The sequence below is a fragment of the Dermacentor variabilis genome, chromosome 10, assembly GCF_050947875.1.
Source record: "Dermacentor variabilis isolate Ectoservices chromosome 10, ASM5094787v1, whole genome shotgun sequence".
NCBI lineage: Eukaryota > Metazoa > Arthropoda > Arachnida > Ixodida > Ixodidae > Dermacentor > Dermacentor variabilis.
The window spans coordinates 90297010-90324661 of record NC_134577.1 but is presented as its reverse complement, the minus strand read 5'-3'; positions in this window follow the sequence as shown (position 1 = coordinate 90324661).

Below are 27652 nucleotides of genomic sequence, written 5' to 3'. Positions count from 1 at the left end.
TACCACTCAGCCACGACGTTTTTTTTTTTCGATTCGTGCCATGCGCGGAACCAGAGGGAGTGCCTGTCGATCTGTTAATGCTTCTGTGCATGCATAGCGTGTGGCGAACGCGTGGAACAATAGAGTGGAACAATTTACCAGATAGAGTTGTCAATGAGCGCAACCCCATTATCTTCAAGCAGCTGCTTACTGATCACCTTAAACCCTAACCTTATAATGACCGTACTGTGTCTTCATTCTTTTGCGATTGCCGTCTCACATTGTGACTGTTCTGCTGATTTGCTTTTGAATTCTATTCAGTGTGCCTCTTGGCTTTTTTTGTTGTTGTTGTTTGTTTGTTTTAATGCGAATCCACAGGCTGAGTCTTGTAAGAAATTGTAACCATATCTTTGTTTCTATCCTTATCTTCTGTAACCCCCCTTATGTAATACCCCGACAGGGGTCCTTAAGGAAAAATAAATTATGATGATGTTGACATGAGCGCATTGTTCGGGTCCCAGCACATGAACACTTCATTGAAAGTGTGCTATATATACGCGAATTTTTCTGTGCACAGAGCCATCCTCCTGATTGGCTAAGTGTTTTGGACAAAGTGACTAGCCTACGTCGTTCTTATCACAACACACTGGTCCGGCATTGGCTAGTTGTTTTTATGGCCATGTAATATTCACATTGTACTTTCTTTTGCCAAGCCGGTAATAAAAAAAATTTTAAAAAGCTCAGCCACGACTTCGGTGGTTCAAAGCGGGACAAAAGCGCCTCTAGTGAATGCGGTTATAGCAAGTTATATTGCGTTGTATATCAGTAATTATGAACATGTAAATTACAGAAGTCGCAGTTACACGAGTAGCGAAGTACGTTTCCGCTACATTTCTTCTGCGCTCTGCGCACCCGCAGAGCCATCTTGCGGTAAACACAGAAGACCCCCTCCTCGCAATGTACAACGCTGCCCCGACACGTGGCGCGCCACTCGCCCCGTGGACGCGTCCGCCTTCATAGCGCGTCTCGGCGCGGTTGTCCGTGCCGATTACGACGTTTGGCTCGCGTATATCGTTTTGAGTGGACGGTGCGAACGGGCGAAGCTTAAGCGTCCTCCATATTTTTTTAAAAAGAAGGAACAAATCACAACAAAAGATAATGAAATCATAACACTAATTCAGATAACATAAGTACACTAATGACATAATAGTTCTGCGGAAACCCGCAAGGTGGAGAGGAGTCATTAACGAAGGGAAAATGAGACATCCACTCAAACGTAGCGAAGTGCTACGAAGGAAACCCATACGGGTCGGGTTCCTCGAAAGAAAAGCTTCAGAACTGGGAAGCTTTTCTTTCGAGGAACCGGTATGGGTTTCCTTTGTAGCACTTAGCTACGTTTGGGTGGATGTCTCATTTTCTCTTCATTAATTATGCCTCTCCACCTTGCGGGTTTCCGCAGAACTATTGCGTGAAACTTTTGCGTTTTTCATTTATTTATTATCATTTATTATCATACCCTCAGGGCCCAGTGGGCATTATACAGAGGGGGTGGGTACATGGTTTACAAACAAAAAACATTCACGACTATAAGGACAAGGACAATGTAAACAGACAGTAACAGCAGCAAAATAAAAAGAAAAGACAACAAAATTCGAGTGATTTTAAAAGATGATCTGTTACAGTGGTCTTGAATGATGATGCATCGGCTAAGGTGGCGATAGAAGAGGGAAGGCGGTTCCACTCAGAACAGGTTTTCGGCATAAAAGAATGCAGGACTGCTTCTGAGTTGTTGATAAATTCGACTTCACCTGCCATCTGCTAGCCGCCTGGTTAGCTCAGATGGTAGAGCGGCTGCCCCGGAAAGACGGTGGTCCCGGGTTCGAGTCCCGCACCAGAACGACTTTTTCTTCAACTGCGAGGCTTTTCTTTCGAGGAACCCGTATGCGTTTCCTTTATAGCACTTAGCTACGTTTAGGCTGGATGTCTCATTTTCCCTTTATTAAGTACACTAATGTCACGCTGTAACTGAAAGACAACTCCAAATTATAAAAACACATAGTCCAGTCACGTAAGTAGACTAATGCCACACTAAAACTGAAAGCCAACTCAATAGCACAGCAACACAAAGTCCAGTCACATATGCGTGCACTAAAGTAAACACAGTCCGGTCACATAGCTAGACTAAAATAAGGGCACATTCTTATGAAGTTACAAAAAACCAGGCATTGGATTGGCCAAACTCGGGTAAAAGAAAAACAGAATGCGATATCACATTTAACACTCTACTCAATAGTTTCCAAGAATATTACTCGATTCTACAAATCTTTGAAGGGCCAGTAACGCTCGTCTTTGCAATGAGTATGTTGGCTAAGAACCAAAGATATTCCTGAGGCTGAAGGGCCTGCGATGTAATACGATTAACTCAAGTGCTAAGCGTAGGTCGTGTGTGCCGTGTCAGGGACATTCTGGCATAAGATGCAATGCTGTACATCTTCATCAGCGTGACCACAAGTGCATTCCGCACTTTCAGCTCTTGAAATTTTATGTCGAAAGTGTTTTGTGTACGCGGTATCGAGCCGCAGACGGTCAGTCAGCGTTTCAAAGGCTCTGGTTGTGCTTAACGTGGAAGGGACTTTAAATTGAAGTGATTGGTCAAAGTGAAACAAATCTGAAGATGTCGAGTTCTGATCAAACCATGTCACTTTGCAACCGCGGACTACCTGTCTTAGTATGCGGCGCAATTCGCCTTCTGTTAGAGGGAGACCATGTGTGGCGTTATTAACATGCGCTTGTCCAGCTGCCTTATCTGCTGCAACGTTCTCAGGGACACTGCAGTGGCCAGGCATCCGTCGCAATATTACTGCGCGATTTTCTTGATTTGCTTTTGTGAGTTCCTAAAGTATCTCGTTAACTAATACCATGTTTTGCGAATTGCTGATGTCACTATGAAGTGAAGACAAAGCTACCTGCTAGTCACAAAGGATGACCCATTGTGGCCATTATTGCATTGAATTTATGTAGCGTAGCGAAGACAATATTGCAAAAAGCTCTGCTGTTGTTGATGACGCGGTGTGAGATAGTTTAAATGTTTGTGTTTGGTTCCATTATGGAATGACAAAGGCAGCTGTAGGAGAACTTGTTTGGCAAGAACCATCTGTACAAGCTTGAATATAGCCAGGGTATCAAAAGTATATTTAGTATAACGCCAGTTTTTGTGCTGCTAGCATAAACATATCTCGTTAGCGAATAATTCCCTCAACCAAAAGTTCAATTTTTGGAGCCACGAGTCGCCGTGGAGGGTAAGAGATATCTGAGAACCAAAATTCGTGATGTGATAGCGGACCCTTGTGCACCTGACTCACCGAATTTATGTTCGCCCTGTCTCTAAATTAGTGCACTTGCTAGTGGACGTCCTTTGTGCTGCACTGAAACGCGAAAGTAGTGTCGACAGGTTTCACTCCCCTCATAATAGGAAATGGAGGATGACGTGCCTCTGCAATTACTAAGGAACTTGAGGTTACTCTAAGAACGCCTAAGCATACTCTAAGGCCCCTAGCTATTAATCCTTGGAGTCTCTCTTCAAATGAACGCGAGATCCCATGCAGAACAGGTGAAGAATATGCTATCTTTTGCTTTATAAGTGCATTATGTACTTTTAGTAATGATGAAACCAAGCCTCCCTATGTCTTGCCTACTACACGACGAAGAACATTTATTAATGAGTTTATTTGTTCTTCGAGGGTTTTAATGTGACAATTCCAAGAAAGTTGGCTGTCTAATAACCCTCAGAAATTTGTGTTGTTTCACTATGTCTAAAGGTTATCCCTCAAGGCACAGCTGAAAATCCTTTAGATGCCCTTTGGTTAAAGTCAACAGAACCGTCTTACTGCAACACAGTTCCATTCCTCTTTGTCCACAATGCTTGGGCCTTCCTGCAAAGTTGATTGAACAAGGCTAGTACTTGAACCAGAGGCCCAAACGCAAACATCCGCATATATAGAGTAGTGCAGGTGGAAATCTCCGCGGTAAATTCGCCATCACACAATTAAAGAGAAACGGACTTAAGATAATGCCTTGTGAGACTCCTTGAAAAATATTATGAGAGGAACGTTTTCCTACGCTTGTTTGAATAAATATTGACCTGCCTTTCAAGAATATGGATATCCACTGTAGCGCCCTTCCAGAGACTCCCACTTCTAACAGACCACATATTATATGAGCATGGCCGACTGTATCGAATGCTCGTTTAATGTCCAAAAAACCGCTATTGTGACATTTCCCCTAGCTCGTTCGTATTCAGCATACGTAATGATATTCAAAATTACATCCTTGGGGCGTCGCCGTCTTCGAAATCTTGTCGTATGATTAGGAAGTGCTTCTGTTTGCTCACACCACCATTGCAGCCTAGTGTCAATCATTTTCTCGATGACCTTGCCTTAACAGCTCGTCAGACTTGCAAAACGAGAAGATTCAAAAGATAGAGGTGTTTTGCCAGACTGCAATATAGGTATGACTTATGCCGTTTTCCAAGAGTCAGGGACAGATTCATTTTTCCACAAGTCATTGAGTTATTCCAAAAGTGCCAATCGACCATTATGTACCATGTTTTGCAACATACCGTATGTAATGACATTCGGACCTGCAGCAGTCTTTGCCTTAGAAGACGAAAGCGCACATTTTAACTCCATCATAGATAATTCGTAGTCTAGTTGTAGATGCTGCGACTGAAAACACGCAAGAACTTTTTGTTCTGCCATTTCAATCGAGCATTGAAACTCAGCACTAGTAATAGATACGCTTGTTCTAGTTATAACTTTGCAGAATTCCTCAGCAATCACTAATTCTGAAGTATCCTTGGCTATTGCGACAGCACGAAATGGTTGTATTTGAAAAACGGGGCCGCATAATGCACGAATAGTCATCCAGCATTGTGGAAGCGGTGTCAGGGAAGACAGCGTACGTATTCCTAAATTCACGCCATCTTTTTTCCCCTATTTTTTGTAGTTGTCTCCGCATGACTGAGTGGATTTGCTGCAAATTTCTATACGCTTCTTTATTTCCACTCCGGCGATAGGCTCTTTCTGCTCTTTCTATTACAGCTCTCACATGGTCGTATTCTCCATCAACTGATGTGCACTCGTCAGGAATGGGTGCTTGTTTCGTACACATTTCATTGCTTCTTGTATCGCTGATGTGAGTTTTTCTACGTCTGTTTCACAATCCACTCGACTGGACAAGTGTTGGCGAAAGAGCAACGTATATTAGTTTCACAGTACTTTTTAAACGCGGATGCTATATAAGAATTGGGCAGTGATCGCTTCCACGTGTCTTTGCATTTGTTGTCCACCCAGCGTTGGTAACAAGATCATTAGAGCACAGTGTTACGTCTATGCAACTGGCGTAGCAATATCGCTGCATAAATGTGACAGATCCATCATTCAATATTGACAGAGTGCATCTTTCAGCGGCACATTAAACGACATTCCCACGGGCATCACAGTGATTACTCCCCCATGTTACGTTGTGTGCGTTAGAGTCGCCGCATATTATAATGTTCGATCCTGTGATGCTAAAAATATTTTCCAAATTATCAATCATAATACGTCTCGATGCTTGCAGGTATATGCTTACGACTGTTACACATAGTTCTGCGAGATATATTTTGCAGGCTAGATATTCAGGAAAATCAGAACTGCTTGACTGAATGAGGTGAAAGCGCAAATATTTTCGAACGCAGATCATTGTTCTACTGCGTCCAGCTGGACGAGAGGATTTATATAATATGTAATTAGCAAGAGGGAAATTATCACGTACTCCAGCCTCTTGTATGCATAGCACAGGGAAGCTGTATTGTGCAACCAACTTGCGAAAATCAGCAGATTTGGATCGAAGGCTATTAGCGTCTTTCTGAAATATTGCGACATTTTCGTAACGACTATTCAGGATTGCTATGCAGTAGCACTGATGTGGACAGCTTGCTCATTAATGGCTCCATAGACAACAGAGGAATTCCTGATCAAGCTACAGAACAGGTAGCCGGCTTTAACTCAGGAAGAGGACCTTAGTGTTGAAGCAATGAACGACAATCTTATGGGCATCATTAAGGAGGGTGCAATATAAGTCGGTGGTAATTCCGTTAGACAGGAGACCAGTAAGCTATTGCAGGAGACAAAAGATCTGATCAAGAAACGCCAATGTATGAAAGCCTCTAACCCTACAGCTAGAATAGAAGTGGCAGAAATTTCCAAGTTAATCAACAAGCGTAAGACAGCTGACATAAGGAAGTATAATATGGATAGAATTGAACATGCTCTCAGGAACGGAGGAAGGCTAAAAGCAGTGAAGAAGAAACTAGGAATTGGCAAGAATAAGATGTGTGCGTTAAGAGACAAAACTGGCAATATCATTACAAATATGGATGAGATAGTTCAAGTGGCTGAGGAGCCCTATAGAGATTTATACAGTACCAGTGGCACCCACGACGATAATGGAAAAGAGAATAGTCTAAAGGAATTTGAAATCCCACAAGTAACGCCGGAATAAGTAAAGAAAGCGTTGGGAGATATGCAAAGGGGGAAGGCAGCTGGTGAGGTTCAGGTAGCAGCAGATTTGTTGAAGGATGGTGGGAAGATTGTTCTAGAAAAACTGGCCACCCTGTATATGTATTTCCTCATGACCTCGAGCGTACTGGAATCTTGGAAGAAGCTAACATAATCCTAATCCATAAGAAAGGAGACACCAAAGACTTGAAAAATTATAGACCGGTCAGCTTACTTTCCGTTGCCTACAAAGTATTTACTAAGGTAATCACAAATAGAACCAGGAACACCTTAGGATTCTGTCAACCAATGACCAGGCAGGATTCCGTAAAGGCTACTCAACAATAGACCATGTATTCACAATATCAATCAGGTGATAGAGAAATGTGCGGACTATAACCAACCCTTATATATAGCTTTCATTGATTACGAGAAAACGTTTGATTCAGTCGAAACATCAGCACTCATGGAGGCATTACGGAATCAGGGTGTAGACGAGCCGTATGTAAAAATACTGAAAGATATATATATAGCGCCTCCACAGCCACCGTAGTCCTCCATAAAGAAACCAACAAAATCCCAATAAAGAAAGGCGTCAGGCAGGGAGATACGATCTCTCCAATGCTATTCACAGCGTGCTTACAGGAGGTATCCAGAGACCTGGATTGGGAAGAATTGGGGATAAGAGGTAACGGAGAACACCTTAGTAACTTGCGATTCGCTGATGATATTGCCTTGCTTAGTAACTCAGGGAACCAATTGCAATGCATGCTCACTGGCCTGGAGAGACAAAGCAGAAGGGTGGGTCTAAAAATTAATCTGCAGAAAACTAAAGTAATGTTTAACAGTCTCGGTAGAGGACAGCAGTTTACGGTAGGTAGCGAGGCACTGGAGGTGGTAAGGGAATACATCTACTTAGGACAGGTAGTGACCGCGGATCCGGATCATGACACTGAAATGATCAGAAGAATAAGAATGGGCTGGGGTGCGTTCGGCAGGCATTCTCAGATCATGAACAGCAGGTTGCCTTTATCCCCCAAGAAAAAAGTGTATAACAGCTGTGTCTTACAAGTGCTCGCGTAAGGGGCAGAAACCTGGAGGCTTACGAAAAGAGTTCTACTTAAATTGAGGACAACGCAACGAATTATGGAAAGAAGAATGAGGGGTGTAACGTTAAGGGATAAGAAAAGAGCAGATTGGGTGAGGGAACAACCGCGAGTTAATGACATCTTAGTTGAAATCATGAAAAAGAAATGGGGGGCATGGGCAGGACATGTAATGAAAAGGGAAAGTAACCGATGGTCATTAAGGGTTACGGACTGGATTCCAAGGGAAGGGAAGCGTAGCAGGGGGCGGCATAAATTTAGGTGGGCGAATGAGATTAAGAAGTTTGCAGGGACAACATGGCCACAATTAGTGCATGACCGGGGTAGTTGGAGAAGTATAAGAGAGGCCTTTGCCCTGCAGTGGGCGTAACCAGGCTGCTGCTGCTGCTGCTGCTGCTGCTGCTGCTGCTGCTGCTGCTGCTGCTGCTGATGATGATGATGATGATGATGATGATGATGATGATGATGACATAACAATGCATTTACCTCTGGAAGCTTGTTCGCCTCAGGTAGGGCTGTGACAATTGTTCGAACTGCAGCAAACAGCATTGGTAGAATCGTCTGTCCAACAGTGGCGCAGTGCTATCCTGGAACGCCGATGTTCCAGTCGCTGTCTGAGTTGATCGCTGAGGTTGTCCTAGGTTGGGTCGCTGATATTGTTGTGATGTGTGGCCTTCAGTGGACGTACCAGAATGACGACTCCGCTGTCTCTGAGACCCTGCGCAGCTTGGCGCTTTAATGCCGACGAATACGATGATTCTTTTCATTTTTTGCTCAGTTTATGTAAACTGGCGATTATTCGCTGAGCTCACTGCATAAAGATTCGGGAGGCACTCCTTGTGTCGTGGTTGCTTCCCATAAATTAATTTATGTTTGCGTAGCATGGTTGCGGCCTTGTTCTGTGGACATCACGAGAAAGAAGCCGTATGATTACCCGCACAATTTGCATATTTAGGCTGTCTCACAGAATTGCGTTCAACATGCTCATGCTTCTCAGAGCAGATCTTACATCGACGAGTTCCACGACAGTTTTATGCCAGGTGTCCAAACCTCTGACAGTTATAACCCCTCAAGGTAGGACCAAGGTATTCTTCCACCGGGTGGCTGGTGAAGCCCAATTGGATTATCTGAGGCAATGGCTGATCATCTGTCAAGTGAAGGATTGTACTGTGCAAAGAGCGCGATTCAACTGTATCATCCTCCAGACGGTGGTATCGTGCTTGTCGGTGGGCTGATAGCTGATATTACTCCAAAACCTTTCACAAACTCAAGCAGTTGCCCTTCAGTGTACTGAAGTCGCACGCGACGAATCTTTCCGACACTTCGAGTGTGCGGAGCCGGTATGTATGGCTGAACTATTAGTCATGCAACTTCGTGCGATAAAAGCAGGTTTTTCGCAGATGCCACTGAGGTAACACTCACTGAAAAACTGCCGTCTTTGTTCACTCGGAACGTTTGAACTTTTTGCTTTGCCACGGAGACAATTTCTGATGCATCACGATTTGCATTCACTTGCCAAAAATTGTGTCCTTCTTCTGATGGTCGGAACGCCACTGGGATTCCTTCAGTTCTTTCTTTTTTTTTTTGTAGATCGCGAATCTTAAAGGTTATTCATCACACTCAATGGCTTCATAATCGCTTAGGTCACAGTTTGAAGTACTGTCGTTCTCCTTATTGGGTGCCTCATTAGTACGAACTCTCTTGCTCTCACCTTCGCGGGGTTCCACCATGGTCACCAGAACAGGGCCGTCAGTGCCTTGGTGTTCGCAGACTAGCCGTGCCGGCTTGATGATGTCATGCACATGGTGTGTGTTGGCACAATCTTGGACGCGTTCCTGCGATGCACATGTGCCTCAAAACACGCTGGCGGTCATCGGGTTCGTGCCGCAGTTCTCATCTGCTGACCGCCGTAGCAGCTGGAGGCACTCCGAGGGAAAAGGTAAAGATCGATCGATCGATCGATCGATCGGACTTATTTTAACATGCCAAATACCGCAGCGACTGGTAACCGAAACTGCGACCTTGCACTCAGAGACTGAATGTCTCAACAGCTATAACAAAGTGACAGAAATTTATGCTGTTGCTCAGCGACGGTCAATGAGCAGGCGGGATATGGAACTGGAAGAGGCGCCAGGATGACATATGTATATCCACAAACCCAAACAAGACAGAAGTTGCTGACGTGATGATGGCCTGACGAACCCAAGTCGCCTTGTCAACACGTTGGCAGTACAGTGACATTTCTCCTTCGGCCACTCTTGATATATCCGCAAGATGTCAGGGGTGTTTTGGACGGTCGTCGTATTCTATATGAAGGGAGAGGAATCTTCTTCGAGGAGACATCGGTGGTAGTTGAAGTGGGCTGGACTAGGAAGGGTCTGTGCATTGCGAATGGTGAAATGGTGGGAGTTCCCCCATTCTACACACCCCCACAATCACACGACACCAAGAAACCATCATCCGCAAATCTCAACCGCTAAGCAGCTGTGGTGAGAAAGAAAGGCACACCAAGGCACCGTAGCTTCATTTTATACGTCTTTTTTCTTCTTTATATTTTTATTACTTACCGTTTCTTTAATAGTAGTTGGCGCATAGCACAAATAAGCTCATTGCGCTGGATTACGCAGAGGGGCACATTATTTGCACAAAAATGAAAGGCCACATCTTTCTTTTATATTTCACTCAACCTTTTAGCGAAATATAAAGGTATACATAGCGATTTACGAATTGAAGCCAGTGAGTTCTCAAGGCACGTCCACTTGCAGCGAATTTTTAAACTAGCACCAGTTTTGAGATAGGCGCTGTCAGACTCGCGGCAAAAAATGTACTGTTGTCCCCCTTACATATTTAAGAAAACGCCTTTTTAGGCATTAAAGCACGAAATTAACTGGAACGCCATTGTATTTCACAGCACATTTTAGGAACAAATGCCTTGGCAATATTGGGAACAAAAAATATCAAGACGGGAAAGCGCAGTCGAGGACGGCAGAAAATTATAGGTGGGGTGTCGAAATTAGGAAATTTGCAAGGCGCAATTTGGAATCAGCTCGCGCGGCACAGGTGTAATTGGAGATCGCTGGGGAAGGCCTTCGTCCTGCAGTGGACACAAAAATGGGCCAATAGCAATCTCGAATCTGGTGCAATCCTGAGTATTTGTCCCAAGTGGATGTGCCTTCCGAGCTCACCGGCTTGAATTCGCACATTGCAACATGAAGCGTAAAGCAGGTAGGTAATAGGTTAACCACCGAAGTTTTGGTAATTATTCGACTATGAATTTTGATTTCTCGTGCAAATAATATTCGCACCTTAAACTTCTTGCTCTAATGAAAGATCCCACCCTTTGTGTCTTATCTTGTCCAATAAGAAGAAGCGTTTATCTATCTTGCATGACATTCTTTTTTTGTTTAAAGCCGGGAGGGCACGTGAGCGATTTAGTGCGCGACTTTGGCGAGCGACGGCTTCGAGCGACGAAACGGGCCGTCGCGCGACAAAAATCGCTCGTTCTTGTCGCTCGATCGCTGCAGGTTCTGGAAATGCACAAGTCGTCGCTCGTCGCCCGGAAGTGCTGTGAGAGGCGAAACAATAGTGAGAAGCCGGAACAGGATGCACATCAGTTACATACTACCGGTTGCTCGCACGAAGCAAGCAAACGACCCAATGTAGGCACGAGCAAGGATAAAGCAACCTTCCGCGAGACCTTCAGAAATATTTTATGCCGCTCTGTACAGCAAAAAAGAAAAACAAGGAAATAAAAAAAATCTCAGTGCCCTTCCACTCTGTGAAGAAGGATGACCAGCGAAGCTGTGTACGTGGGCCCCTTAATGGCGAACTGCACCTCCTCCACGGGTCGGCCTGGCATTGCACTATATTCGGGATCGGCCCACGTATTCGGAGAGTTTTTTGCTTGCCATGCCAACGCAATGCCTCCCTTACTAGATGCCAGCCGCGTTGTCCGCAAACTCGGTTCCTGGCCCTCTCCCTTTTCTCTCCTCCACGAAAAGGCAACGAGCGCCGCTTGTGGCGGACGTCTGCAACCTAGATCACGTGCTGCGGCCTCTGAGATTACCATGGCGTCTGTTGCCATCTCGGAGGCCCGTGATAACGCTCGCTAACAGACGCCCGCGCATATAAAGCGCCGGTGGAGCATTCAGCCTTCGCTGCCACATCCGCGGGAAGTTGAAAAGGCAACGAGCGCCGCCTCACGGAATTTATTCTGAACTAACTTCAACTAAGGGAACCGCCGCCGCAATGGAAAAGCAAGCAACGCGGCTGGCATCTAGTAAAGGGGGCATTGGCCAACGACACGAAAATTTCCTTGGATGGTAGAGGTATACAGCTTCACTCTAATTATTAGGCATGCGGTATGCAAGTTTCGATGCGTGTTTACCGCTCTCATACAGGCGCAAATCCGTGGAGACGCCGCTCAAAGTCGTCGCTCGCTTGGGGTTTCACTTGTAGGCGACGAGTGAACGCGACAGCCATCTCGATAACGCCGTCGGGCGCAAGATCGCTTACATTGGGGCTTATACCTAACACTTCACGTCCGATACTTCCAGATCAGAAACGGCGTGCGCGTTGTCAGCGTGACATAGCATTCTTGACAGGAAAGTAGCGTGCGCAGAGTTTTCAAGAGAGGAAACGCAAGCAAGACAGATTACAATTATTGTTTGAGGACAAGATACGCCCCAGAATGCGCGAACTTTTATATTTTTAAAATAAAGATCCAGCTCTAGGAGTGAAATTGTGATACATCCCACAGGCAATCTGCTTTTTTGTTTTAAATTCGGATAACTCTAAAAGAAAGAACGGCACCTATATTAGTACAAGAAAAGCAAGAAAAGGCAGCAAAACAGATGTGCCGCTGCGAGCAGAGGCCCATGACACCAGCACGCTATTTTTACTTTGTTTACAGCTCACCGGGCTCTGACAGGTGCAGCGACGAAAAACAAGAAGTACACGTAAGCCAACTGTAAGGATTGAAAAAAAGACAGAGAGAGAGAGAAAGGAAAAATGAGAAGAAAAATACGCGATACCTATTCAAAAATAAAATCGACAAAAAATGCAAACCGACGAAAACATCGGGAGTGCCGTGCGATAACGCACGCACGCAGAGTGCGTGGGAGGTATCTGACCCTTTCGTTCCGGTTTCAGAGAGGCTTGATGACGTCACGCGAACTCTGCGTGACGTGGGCTCTGCTTGACAGTATGTGGTCTCCGCTTCTTTTTTTTTTTTTCTATCTCTTTTTACGACGTCATATTCATGTATTCCTCTTAAGTGACAAGGAGCAGCTGCAACCGCTTACATGCGTCAAACGCCTCCACGGTGGAAACGCAGGAAAACAAATAAAGAAAGAAAAACAGAAAGAATTAAGCAATATCTACATAACGAAGCATAGCTGAAAATATGGATGCATCAGCACCGCCTCCTTCAGCGCGCCTGGTTTGAGAAAAGAACGCTGCAAGCTGCTTAAACAACGTTAAAGGTCAACCGAGCATAGCCGAACCGCTAAACACTCGACTATGCGTACACCCGGTACAACAGAAGTTGCCGTGAGAGAAGAAAAAAAAAACAATAATGACATATATTGTACTCGCCGTTTCTGAGAACTTCCAGTAAAACCGCAAATATATGTTTATTTCTTTACTTTTTCTTAAATTCAAGTGTTATGTTCGCGTTGATTGCAGTTGCACAAAAAAAATGTGCAAGGAAGTAAGCCGCTAGGCTGCGGGTGGACCACCTTCTTTCTTGTCGGACGTTTATTTCAAGATGGAAAAGCGCTGCCAAAACGGAGACTTGGGAAGAACACGGGAGAAGGCGCTTACTAGCAACTGGAAATTTTATTTACGAAAGGTGTTCTTATATACAGAATTAATGTATACGTCGCCACGAAGCCACACATCGTTGAAAAAAACAGACTGCGAGACGCGATGTCGACACCGAAACACGAGTGCCTCCAATCACAACCAAGGCAACGTGTACAACCCCCTTTATCTGTGTCTTAGATTTAAAAAAAAAAAGGGGGGGGGGTAAACGTTATTTGACCTGTGCTAGTCAATTACCCTTCCACAATACTGAAACAGCCACGTTACCGCTAGAAGACGCTTTTGTAAGCCGGAAGAGAGGGGGGAAAACGAAGGAGGGGGTCCGACTAAGTTTACCAACCGTCCCCGAATTTAGCGAGACGGTCCCGGCTGGACCCAATCTGGTCGACCAAATGTTCTAATCGCTCATGATGATCGTAGTAGCAATATCCGTTATTAGTCATGTTGTCTATTACGAATTCTCCGGAATCGAACACAGCATCGTCCGGAAAATGTGGACGGAGCTAAATGTCGTAGTATTTTGGCTTGCGTTGGCGTTATAATTATTGAAATGGAACCTTGCACTGTATTAGTAACTGGGGGAAAAAAAGGTGACGGGGAACCGGATGAGCGTTGTTTATTGACGTATGTAGGCACCAGGATCCGCTAGGAGAGCAACAGGAATAGCTCCATTGACGGGAATGAAAATGACGACCAGGATAGACGGATTTGTCCTGTCGGCAAAGCTCTTGCGCCGAAGTCGACAGCTACTGGCGTGTGGGTTTTGGGCTCAAACTTCCATTTGTGTCGACATCGCGCGAGCACGCCATCTTTGCTGGGTTGTCACGGTGACAGCGCGGCAAGATCCGTTATTCGAGCACGATGGAAACTCGTCCAAGGCGCGCGCGGTTTTTAACGCCGCACTCCTAGCAGGCTGTGCCGGAAGCGTTCCAGTCACGTGGTGTCTTGGTCCCGGAAGAGAAGGGCGTGATGGCTCGTCCACTCGGCTGCGTCGCTTTTGCAGCCAAACTGTGCGTATCTGGATGCATAACCCCTCCACGCGCGGCTGATGTCACCACGAGCCATTTCGCTGCGCCGTATTATGAACAGCGTCATGCGCGTGCGCTACGTCGGCGGACGAGGCCGTCGCGGCACATAATGAACACAGGTTACTCTGGCTTGAGCGCGCGCACGCAAGGCCCCTAATATCGCTAAAGAGTTGGCCAATCGAACCTCGCCGTCCGGCTGTCATCGCGATAACAGCCGAGAATCTCGGCTTTTATCGTGGCCTATACCGTCCTGGCATGGCGCGATGGTGATGCAATGCGATGCGCTGGAAAGGGACGCAATAAAAGAACGCGCTCAGAACACTGCCCAATATACACTATTTTTTCGGCACCGTTCAGAGCCATGATACCGCCGCAGTTGATGATACCGCACGGAGGTCGACTGATGATCACTGACCTCATGCGTGCTTCGACCGCTCGCGGTTAGCTGGTGTGGGAGCGTTGTGCGAATGCGACGGGAGCTCGCAATAGTGCGACGCCGATGCGTTGCGTCTCCGGGTCGATTAGCGATGAGGTCGACGAGTCCCTCGCGTACCTGGACGCAGCGGGTCATAACAAAACACTCACTCGGCAGCCATCTCACCAACGGCGAGGTTCGATTGGCCAACTTTTTGGCGATATTCGGGTCCTTGCGTGCCCGCGCTCAAGACAGAGCCTCAGCGCGTGTGTTCATTCTATGCAGGCGACGGCTTTGTCCGCCGTCGGAGTGCACGCACGTGAATACAGCGCAGCGAAATGGCTCGTGGTGACATCAGCCGCGCGTGGAGGGGTTATGCATCCAGATACGCACAGTTTGGCTGCAAAAGCGACGCAGCCAAGTGGACGAGCCATCACGCCCTTCTCTTCCGGGACCAAGACACCACGTGACTGGAACGCTTCCGGCACAGCCTGCTAGGAGTGCGGCGTTAAAAACCGCGCACGCCTTGGACGAGTTTTCATCGTGCTCGAATAATGGATCTTGCCGCGCTGTCACCATGACAACCCAGCAAAGATGGCGTGCTCGCGCGATGTCGACACAAATAGGAGTTTCAGCCCAAAAGCCCATTATTAGCGCGGCAAGATCCATTATTAGCCAGTAGCCGTCGACTTTGCCTTGCCATTTTCGCTGCGCGCAGGAGCTTTACCGACAGTGCAAATCTGTCTATCGTGGTTGTCATTGTCCTTGCCGTCAGTGGAGTTGTTCTCGTTGCTCTCCAGGCGGATCCTGGTGCCTACATGCGTAAATAAACAACGCTCATCTGGCTTCACCTCATCTTTTCCCTTGGGGGGGAGGGGGATATCTTTCTCCTAACCTTGGGCAATTGGTGTGCAGCCAGGTGTGTGTGTGTGTGTGTGTGTGTGTGTGTGTGTGTGTGTGTGTGTGTGTGTGTGTGTGTGTGTGTGTGTGTGTGTGTGTGTGTGTGTGTGTGTGTGTGTGTGTGTGTGTGCGTGCGTGCGTGCGTGCGTGCGCGCGTGTGTGTGTGTGTGTGTGTGTGTGTGTGTGTGTTTTGTTCTTTTTTTTGCTGCGCATACTTATTCGGATCCTCGATGCATGTCGTATTTTATTTATTTCACCTTTTCCTCCGCGCTAACGTTTATTTTATTGCGGCTCTATACCATTGTTCTGCGAATTTCATATTCCAAGAGGCCGTGGGTGCTTTTTCAACCCCTTGGCAGTCGAGTGGTTTTCACCGGCCGTATTTACATGGCGTCAGCCAGTCGCCGCCACACACTTCCCGACGAACAAATGCTGCTTTCCGTCTGCTTGCACAATTCTGTGTAGCGATATGGAAGCCTCGTTAGCCTCATTCCTGCACTGCTACAGGCTAAAAAATAGGCGATTGCCTATTTCCTAGCTGAACCAGTGGGAGCTGAACCAGCGGGACGGTGGTTCAGCTTTCAACTGCTGCGTGAATACAGGACATGATGCTTGGTATCATCATCATCATCAGCCTGGTTACGCCCACTGCAGGGCAAAGGCCTCTCCCATACTTCTCCAACAACCCCGGTCATGTACTAATTGTGGCCATGCCATGCCTGCAAACTTCTTAATCTCATCCGCCCACCTAACTTTCTGCCGCCCCCTGCTACGCTTCCCTTCCCTTGGGATCCAGTCCGTAACCCTTAATGACCATCGGTTATCTTCCCTCCTCATTACATGTCCTGCCCATGCCCATTTCTTTTTCTTGATTTCAACTAAGATGTCATTAACTCGCGTTTGTTCCCTCACCCAATCTGCTCTTTTCTTATCCCTTAACGTTACACCTATCATTCTTCTTTCCATAGCTCGTTGCGTCGTCCTCAATTTGAGTAGAACCCTTTTCGTAAGCCTCCAGGTTTCTGCCCCGTAGGTGAGTACTGGTAAGACACAGCTATTATATACTTTTCTCTTGAGGGATAATGGCAACCTGCTGTTCATGATCTGAGAATGCCTGCCAAACGCACCCCAGCCCATTCTTATTCTTCTAATTATTGCCGTCTCATGATCCGGATCCGCCGTCACTACCTGCCCTAAGTAGATGTATTCCCTTACGACTTCCAGTGCCTCGCTGCCTATTGTAAATTGCTGTTCTCTTCCGAGACTGTTAAGCATTACTTTAGTTTTCTGCAGATTAATTTTTAGACCCACTCTTCTGCTTTGCCTCTCCAGGTCAGTGAGCATGCATTGCAATTGGTCCCCTGAGTTACTAAGCAAGGCAATATCATCAGCGAATCGCAAGTTACTAAGGTATTCTCCATTAACTTTTATCCCCAATTCTTCCCAATCCAGGTCTCTGAATACCTCCTGTAAACACGCTGTGAATAGCATTGGAGATATCGTATCTCCCTGCCTGACGCCTTTCTTTATTGGGATTTTGTTGCTTGCTTATGGAGGACTACGGTGGCTGCGGAGCCGCTATAGATATCTTTCAGTATTTTTACATACGGCTCGTCTACACCCTGATTCCGTAATGCCTCTATGACTGCTGAGGTTTCGACAGAATCAAACGCTTTCTCGTAATCAATGAAAGCTATATATAAGGGTTGGTTATATTCCGCACATTTCTCTATCACCTGATTGATAGTGTGAATATGATCTATTGTTTAGTAGCTTGGTATATGTGCCCTCAGAAAACCCAGACAGGATTCAGCGATGTGGATGAGAGAAAAACCAAGAGGGGTTGGGGGGAGCCCAAATTCTAGTTGAGATAAAGAGGTAATGACCTCGGCAGGCCATGTAATCTGTAGACGAAGATAACCCGTGGTCTAATAAAAATCTGGTCAGCTGGCGCAAGACGGGGTTCATGGGAGATCGCTGAGAGTCCAGTGCGCATAATAGTAACGACGACGACGACGACGACGACGACGACGATGATGATGATGATGATGATGATGATGATGATGATGATGATGATGATGATGATGCACCCGTATTTCCCAACAAAAATTTAATAGCGGGAACATTGGTGCTAGTTTATACGGGAGCTGTGTATAGGCCTAAAATTTCATTCTTCAACGACATAATGCGTTATCATGCTTATAAACGCATCAGTTCGGAACAAATAATGTGCAGAGGCAAATTGCCTCGCTAGGTTTAGAGAACTACGAGTGCTTGAACATTTATAAATATAAGGTGACATAAACGTCGGTATAACTTTCGAAGCCACAAGCACCACGATTATAGACAGCGCCCCAGTTACCTCTAGTATAGCTTTTGTAGGAAACTGTGCACCATACTCAGGGCACAAGCAGGCAAGTCCAACTTCTTCCAAACTCCTGGAATGTAAGGCCGCACTTCTGGCTGCCGGAGACACCACAAAGGGGATCTTGCTGCAGGCGTGAAATCTGGTCGATGAGAGGATAGGCACCAGGCTACAATGCCCGGAAATGTTTCCTCTGGTCTACCTTCCGACAGACAAGCAAGGCGTTGAGACTGTACTGAGATCTATACTGCCCTGTTCCAAGCAGGACTGCGTAGTCCTTTAGCAGACCATAACAGTCCTCGTGAAAACTTATACCATAATTTTCTTAACTCTTTCAGTACAGCGCCCATTAGGCATCGTTAGCCTGCTAACGATGGTTTGAAACGCCGGTTTCGAGACTTTCCGCGCCGCCCACAGAGACGCCGCGCTATCGGACGCGAAAGAGGGGTGCTATTCTTTTGTTTCCTAAGAAGTTCGCTTCTACCCCCCCACGCGGTGATTTTTTTAATGCACTCCAAAGTTTTTGCGATCGTCAAAGTAGAAAGCAAAAAAAGGCCGCTCACTATTGATGATGGTTTGAAACGCCGCTTTCGAGGCCTTCCGCGCCGCCCACGGACACACTGCGCCATGTGGCGTGAAGGAGGACAACTATATTTTTGTTTTCTAAGCAGCTCGCTTTTTCCCCACAAGGCGTTAATTTTTTAACGCACTGCGAATTTTCGCGAACGTCAAAGTAGAAAGCAGAAATGACCGCCTCTGGAAGCGGCGTGCGCGTGCTTTGAAAGATCGCAGATCTGGCGATTCCGCTGCGTTTTGCGGCTTCTCTTATAAATGGACCGAGCAGCAGCGAGCCTGAGGATGCGGTCTTTTCGTCCTACTTTGACTCTGAGAGCGACGACGACGCAAGGCAGCCCGAAACATCGGCGGCCGTAGCCCCGCATGCCAAACTGTAGTGCTTGCACTTAAATTGTTGTATAGTGAAATACATGTGCAATGAAAAATCCTGATTTTTTTTTTCGAATATGGTGCCTATCAGACGTCAATACATTTTCTATATCTCATCATTTTTGTCACATTTCTTTCTTAGTAGATACAAGTGTGTCTTTACAAATTTTGTTCAATTTTATCCCGCAATCTTTATTCTGGCAATTTATATCTTTTTTGTGACATTCATCTCGTTAATAAAATTTTTACGCGTGAGAAGTGCCTTCATTTTGCTTTTTGTATATGTGTTACATGAAATACTGGGTGCTTGAGTTCCTTCAGAAAAAAAATTCTAGCGTAACCTATAAAACCACCTGATGTCCCCGTGGTGCGGAAAGAGTTAAAGCAAAGAACAGTCGTGCAGTTCCCATATGAATATGCCGCTTGGCATGTACCACTGACCAACAAGGGGAAAGTAAGAGATATTCGAAATTATAACGTGAGAAAGACTGAGGAAGTAGTAAAAAATGGACTCTTCAGTGAGAAGAAAGCTAAGCATAGGACGAGCCAAGATGTGTACACTGAAAGGTAAGCAGAGTAATATCAGCAATTGAGAAGATGTAGTAAAAGCACCGGAAGAATTCCATACTGTCCTGTACAGTACCCAGAGCAGCCAGGGCCGGTATTTTGTAGCGATGCCTTTTCCGATGCTATGCTCTTTCAGGCTTTTCGCGCTTGGCCACTGGTCAGAGCGACGGTCTGCCTACATTATCAACGCGAACAGGCGACCGTGTGTGGTGGATGATAAGAATAGCATAGAGTAAGGCATAAGGCATCGCTACAAAATAGCGGCCCAGGCCACCTTCATACGTAGTAGTAATGAACAGGATACAGTCTCTCCTATAAGTTAAAACGGGAAAAGCGACCGGAGAAGGATTTAAAGTTACCTTAATCAAAGGTGAAGGAGATATAATGCTTGAAAAACCTGCATCCCTTTATGCGAACTGTCTATCAACTTCAAGGGTCCCAGAGAACTGGAAGAATGCCAACATTATGCTAATTCACAAAAAGGGTGACGATAAAGAATGAACAAATTATAGACCCATTGGCTTGATTTCAGTATTGTATAAAATATTCACTAAGATAACTTCCAATAGAAGAAGGGCAACAAGTGACTTCAATCTACCAAGAGAACAGGCTGCCTTCAGGAAGGGATATTCTACAGTGGATCGCATCCATGTCATCAATCAGGTAATCGAGAAATCTGCAGAGTACACTCAACCCTTCTATATGGCTTTCATAGATTATGAAAGGGCATTTTATTCAGTAGAGATACCAGCAGCCATAGAAGCATTACGTAATCAAAGAGTGCAGAAGGCATACGTGAATATGTTGGGAAATATCTACAAAGATTCCACAGCTACCCTGGTTCTCCAGAAGTCGAAAGTTACCCATGAGGAAAGGGCTTAGGCAAGGAGACACAATCGCTCTAATGCTATGCAGTGCATAGCATTGGAGAGATGCTATGCTAAACTGGAAAGGCTGAGGAGTGAGGATCAACGGTGAATATCTCAGCAACCTTTGGTTTGCAGATGATATTGTCCTGTTCAGCAACACTTGGGATGAATTACAACAAATGATTGAGGACCTTAACAGAAAAAGTGTAAGAGTGGGGCCAAATATTAGTATACAGAGGGGAAAAAAATGTATGGGAAATAGCCTGGCAAGGGAACAAGACTTCAGAATCAGTCTCTGAGTCTGTGGAGGAGTACGTTTACCTAAGTCAATTACTCAGGAGGGACCCTGATCATGAGAAGAAAATTTAAAGAATAAAAATGGGTCGGAGTGCATAGGGCAGGCATTGCCAGATCCTGACTGGAAGCTTACCACTATCATTGAAAAGAAAGGTGTATAATGACTGCATTCTAACGGTGCTAATATAAGGGGCAGAAACTTAGAGACTGACAAAGAAGTTTGAGAACAATTTAAAGACCACACTAAGAGCGGTGGAACGAAGAATGCTAGGCATAACGTGCGGTTTGTATCAGAGATCAGAGAGCAAGCGGGTGTAGCCGATATCCTAATTGACAATAAGAGAAAGAAATGGAGCTGGGCAGGTCATGTGATGCGCAGGTTAGATAACCGGTGGGCCATTAGGGCTATCGCAATAAAAGATATGCGTCGTATAACTCAAGGAGGTGCGACATAATGCTAACACATTTCTGTCGCATTTACCTCTAACTGTACACGTTTTTTTTTTCTTTCTTTGCTACATGCGTCGTGTTTTCTTGAGAACGCAACGAACTTAGGGGATGGTATTGCAAATAAAGGTTCTTTAGAGGCTGTGCGCGAAAATTCGAGAGCGAGTGATATGTCTTCCAGGGCACTCAATTATGTCAAGTTCGAAGCGCTCGTCGACGAAGAAAAAATAGTGGCTTGGCATATAGACTTCGGTTTCATAACAGTACGCCTCGTGTAAATGCCGTCTGCAGGGATATCCGAGGATGCGAAAAATTTCTGCCATGGCTTCTCTGATTCGCTGTAGGGCAGCGCAGTTCGCTGTGAATTAATCGCTGCACAATGAAGACGGCTGTTGCTTTTTAAGAGTCTTGAGCAGCCGTACGGCTTGAAACGTACAGCTGCTTCTCAACTGCGCCATCAGCAACAAGGCGGACGCGGCCTATATGCCAGATGATATTGATATATGCCAGAGATGAGATGATATAGGGGATATTAAAAATGCATAGGCATTTTTAATATCCCCTATTGCGGGCGCAAAGAATGCTGCACCGTTGGGTGCCTGCAGACATAGCGGGGGCACCGGCGCTTAACGTTGCGCAAGTCATGTCATAATGGCGGTCATTGGCGGGGGGAGTAATTTCAGTTTGAAATCGCTGCCTTCAAGTCAGCAATTTCAAATTCCGATTTCGGGAGCCCAATGCGAGCCCAGGAATTGTGTGTGCGCGTGCGTGTGTTTAAACTATGCTGACCCCTCTGCTATCAGCTATATACATTGATCAACTATTATAGTTGGAAAACCATACCGTAGCCCCTCTCCCCTTTCCCCATACCCTAATGCTGGGTTGCCAACCAGATCAATCCCTTTCCCTCTCTATCTTATACGTGTGACAGGGCACAACACCTGGCTCTCTGTGCCTGACTGTGAAAATGAACAATTCTATTAGCCGCTGCCCAGGTCGTTCTTTAGGTGTCACCGTATATAGGTGTATACTTCTCACATTCCGTGCACTCTGTACCCTGTTTTTCGAACATTGCATCTTTTTTTATCACCCGCAACGGAGGAGGCCTAAATTCGGTCTCTGCCGGTCCAATAGACGGCAAGCGTATTTAAAACGGCATTCAACTATCAAACAAACCAGCTGTAAAGCGGCGAATCGGACGATAAACCAGGATTCATATTTTCGATCCATCACTATCGGTGAAATATCTCGATGTGCGTCTATTGGCTAACTAGTGCGAGGAAATCAATACGACCCGTCCCGTAAGCGTTACACTCGCATCGCATAGTTCTGGAATGCTTCTACGGGACGCCGGTAATCGCTCCCACGAGGTGTCGCGCTCGCTGCTTCATCACAGTCACAGTGACCGCGAGATGTGACCAACCGTGAGAATACGGCCGAAGCTCAACTGATCGGCTATTTTCACGTCGCGGACCGTACAGTCTCGAGTGTCGTGCGACGCTTTTAAATCATGTGCCAAAATAAACTCGTCGGGAACAAACGCGCGACCCATTTCGCCCGCGGAGATTTATTGTTGCCAAGAGCAAAGTTGCCGAGAGAGAGAGACAACTGAGAGGGGAGCTTTGTTCTGTACGCTGGCGGTTGGACCGACGGGTCGTCCTTCACACCACGTGACGTGGGAACAGAAGAGCGTTGCGAAGTGATCCGCCTGCTGCGTAACCCCGGCCTGTTGTTAAGGGCAAACGCTAAGGTGTTTACCCTTCTCTTTCGGGCAGTCTTACTGGCATTTTTACAAGAAAGAAATAATGAGAGGAGCAAACAAACAAAGAAATGTCTGTCGGCTTGCGGAACTGCAGCTATGCACGTGTCGCTTTCTTGTTGACGCTCTTGCTCCCGTATTTTTGTGTTGGCCATCCTTCGTTTTGAGGTTTCGTTTGACGTTTTGCCGCCGCACGTAGCTGTGTTCCTGCGTATATTAAAGACTGTGAGCAAAACGAGAACAAGGTAAAAGCGAGAGCCAACCAATCTCCCGCCTTCCCCGTGTTATCCCTGCGCATATTGAAGGAGCACTGATGATGGCGTGACACAGGCTGCGCGGTCCGACGTAGCAGACGACCGAGCGAGCCGGGGCGAAGTGCCAAGACGTCAGGAAGTGCCTGCTGCCACGTGACCACCTTCTGCGTCGTGGCACATACACCGTCTGAGAATCGGATCCAAAACCGGACAGTGGAAACGCTATTATAACAAATTACTTAGCGCGCTACGAGGTTTACCTTCTTTTTTTTTTCTTTGTAGAGTTTCGCAGTCGAGCGCCTCCATTTATTTATTTATTTATTAAATACGGCGGACACGTGGTCCAAGCAGGGAGGGCGACATGTGGTACATACAATGAAAATAAGATTGACAAAACAAACAAGACCATAAAATGACAAGATGAGGATGTGGATTCAATTATACAATTCCATTCGGTTACAGTTCGAGGAACAAAAATGAAAACTTACACGTGTTCGTCCTTGCAGAGTAAGGGGTTAATACATCATGCCTGCGGTGGCGTGTAGTTCTGGTCGATAACTGCGATAAATATTCAGATGGGTCACAAGATAAACTGTTAGCGCGAAGTAGTTTAAGGAATTCATGTCTCTGTTTCTTCTAAGCTCGTGCGGTTCAATGTTGTTAATTTCCATAATTTCGGTGGGGGAATCAGATCTTGAAAACTTGTTAAATATAAATCTGACCGCTACTGATATTAGGTTTTGTGTACGGATACCAAACTATGCATGCATGTTCCACCTTCGGTCTAATTGGGGAGAGGTAGCGTAACACTAACTTTAGAAGGGGATTTCTTAAATTTGTTTCTCAAAAGGCATAGTTTTCTGAAGGCTGAAGCGCAAGTGTTAGTTATGTGATTGTTCCATGATAGTGACACGTGTACTTGTTTGTCTTTATCGGGTGACACGTTTCACCGCCTAACAAATGTTATCGCACAGCGCAGGACGCGCCTGCATGTATCGGAAGTTTCTGGAATGTTATCGATGCTTCCATCCGCTGTCTGTGACCGAACCTTGTGTAATCTGATCGCATGTGTGCGCGACGCGAATAATGTAGAACCTCTATGGTAGAACTTTGTGGAAGGCACGCGGGTCCCAGCGATTACTCTGGAACATTCGATGACTGATGTACAAAAGCCGACGCGCTTGACCCGCTGGTCAGATTTTCGACGATCGCCGAGTGTGTTCGCAGCTACCGTTGTTCTTTGAGTGTAGCCCGTTTTTGAGGGCACAAGTTCGCCCAATAAAACGCTTGCTTCGTTGATCACAGTTTTGCTGCCTTCTTAACCGCCACCACCACGTGACAATAGTGTATTGTTAAGGGTTACTCCTAGGTTCATGAAGAGGCGATGAACCTAACAGTAATAATATTTGGGGTTTTACGTGCCAAAACCACTTTCTGATTATACGGCACGCCGTAGTGGAGGACTCCGGAAATTTTGACCACCTGGGGTTCTTTAACGTGCACCTAAATCTAAGCACACGGGTGTTTTCGCATTTCGCCCCCATCGAAATGCGGCCGCCGTGGCCGGGATTCGATCCCGCGACCTCGTGCTCAGCAGCCCAACACCATAGCCACTGAGCAACCACGGCGGGTAACCTAACAGTCAGTCAGTTTGAGGTGAGGGGTTGGCCTTGTTGTTGTGTGGTCCAATTTAGGAGACTACAGCAAAGCGCTGGACGATTCCACACGCTGCTATATCGGCCCGTTTCTGGAAAGGAAGGGCGCAGGTGGGCTCTGCAAAGAGGGGACGCGGGAAGCACCCACGCGTGGAAAGAAACCGAATTAGTGGCTGCGCCGTAGAAGAGGCACCAGATCTGCACCCTCGCTCAGAACAAAACGCTAGACGGTCCGATCTGAAGGGGAGCGTTCGGGGAGACGGGCGTGAAGGTAAAAGGTAGGGGGTGCTTGAGGTCACCACCACCGCTAATGCCCATGCTCTTCCCACATGTCGCGTCGACCGTCTCGGCCACAGAAATTGGGCGACGCGACACTGCCCAGCCGGTTTGAGTGTCAATGTTTGGCATCCGCGCGCGCCTTCTGAGAACGCCGTGCGAAAACGGCGGCATCTTTACGACCAGCCGGCTACGACCGATGGATCCATTTGGGTGCGACAGCATCGGGTCCCAATTATGGATTTTTGATTTCAAGCGAACCGGTCCACAGCTGCATGGGGGACCGAGTTTTCTCAGTACTGGCAGGGCAGCCCACTGTTACAGTGTACACTGTACCACTGTCCTGCAGACATGCCGTCAATAAGCCGTGGTTTCGTGGAAACTTTCTCGGGGGGGGGGGGGGGGGGGGGGGAGCAGCTTGCATGGCGGCCGCTTGCAGGTGAATAGGGGAGGACATCAGGGGCCGATACTCGGAGCCCAACGTAGGGGAGAGGGAGATGACACGTGTCTTTGAGCAATCCTATCCACTGCCGTGTTATAAAGCGTGCCACTGTTTCCACCAATGCCGCGTGCGGCACGGAGGCAGTTGCGCTATTGGATGCAATGATGTGAACTCGCATGTATGATTGGCTAGTTTGCGACTCCTTTGTGCAACTGAGGGTTTAAAAAAAATCATGTTTTGGTTGTGTGGGAGAGAGCGGAGTCCGGGCTTTGACTCGGACAGACGCCTCGGCGTTTGAATAAAGCGTCTCTTTACCCGAAACGGCTCCTCCTTCGCGCTGCCACCGTGCACTCGATCCATCGAGGGGCGCCGACTTCGGACCTTAATTAAGCACGCTTCCTCCTTAACTAGTATCGAAGCCAGCGGAGGGTGAAGGGAAAGGAAATTAACTCTAACTTATCTGTATAAAGTAGGGGTGACTTCTCATGTGTCATTCGCAGTAGTACGATTTTATCTGTGTTTGGTGTCATTCCCCAGCACCTGCACCATGCAAGAATATTATTTAAGCTACAACATAAGCTAGTTTGATCATGGATAGAAACATCTTTAAAGAGCACACAGTAATTGGCAAATAATAGGATCGGTGCACCACCTTAACAGTATCATTAATATATAGAAGAAAGAAAAGAAGGCACAGGACACTGCCCTGGGGAACACAAGATGTCACCGCAACGCTGCCCGATTTTTTTCGCCGTTTAACTCGACGAATTGCTTCCGGTTAGACAAATAAGCAGAAATCCAAGAGATAAACATGTGAGAGATTCCTGCATTTTTTTTTTCAGTTTTAGGATTAATTGATCATGCGGCGCCGTATCAAATGCCTTACGGAAGTCATGGAAAATTATGTCTATCTGTCCGTTCTTGTCAAGGGTTGCTGCAAAGGAATGAACTACAGTGACCAGCTGTGTGACAGTCAAATACCCTCGCCTGAACTCATGCTGGGAGTCAGTTGAAATGCAATGGTTTTGTAGATATTTGGTTATGCCTTTTTCTATGATATATTCGATGAGTTTGCAGCATGATGACGTTAAAGAAATGGGACGGTAATTTTCTACAAGTAGACGGTCTCCCTTTTTATGAATTGGTGGAATTCGGGCTGACTTCCAATCACTCGGTAATTCAGACGACAATAATGACGCACGGAATATTATAACAAGAAACTTTGGTAAGGTTACAGCGTATCTACGGAGAAACAAGTTCGGAATATTGTCAGGCCCACTTGAAAGATTTTGGCTTTAGGTTCAACATCATAGATAGTACGCCAGCATATGCTATGAAATTTACATCGAATGGTCGGTGCAGTTACGTGAAGAATCAATGGGATTCGAGAAGACACTGTGAAAAAAGAACATATTGAAGCGATGAGCAAGTTCTACCTTCCCCGTAACCGTCTGTCCATGTATTGTCATTTGGGATATTGGTCCTTTTTTCTCGGCAATGTAATTCCGAAATTTACTTGGATCGCTAGTAATTAAATTAGGCAGTGTTGAGTTAAAATAATAATCCTTTGAAGTACTCACGGCAAGTGCAAGCTTCCCTTGTGTTTCAGGTATCAAGTTTGGCGCCGCTCGGGCATTTCTTAATCTCTTAATTTTGCGTTTCATGCAAATGATGTTGCGATTGATACACGATGTTTGCTTGTGAGCTTTTCTTATTTGGTATGAATTTATCAAGACAAAAATGACACTTGTCCATAAAGCGGGTCCTAAGTAAGTTAAGATTATTTTCGTCAAAATCAGCTAGACAATTTTCCAAGTAATCAATCACGCATGCATCCTTAGTGCTAGAATAATCTAATAAAATGGACAGATGGTTTCTTTTTTTACATTTAACACAGGAGACAAGTAGTAAGAAAACACAAACAAGATAGTGGTCGGATAGCCCCAGCTCGATCACCACCGTGAATTCAGTGAATTTGCGAGCCAA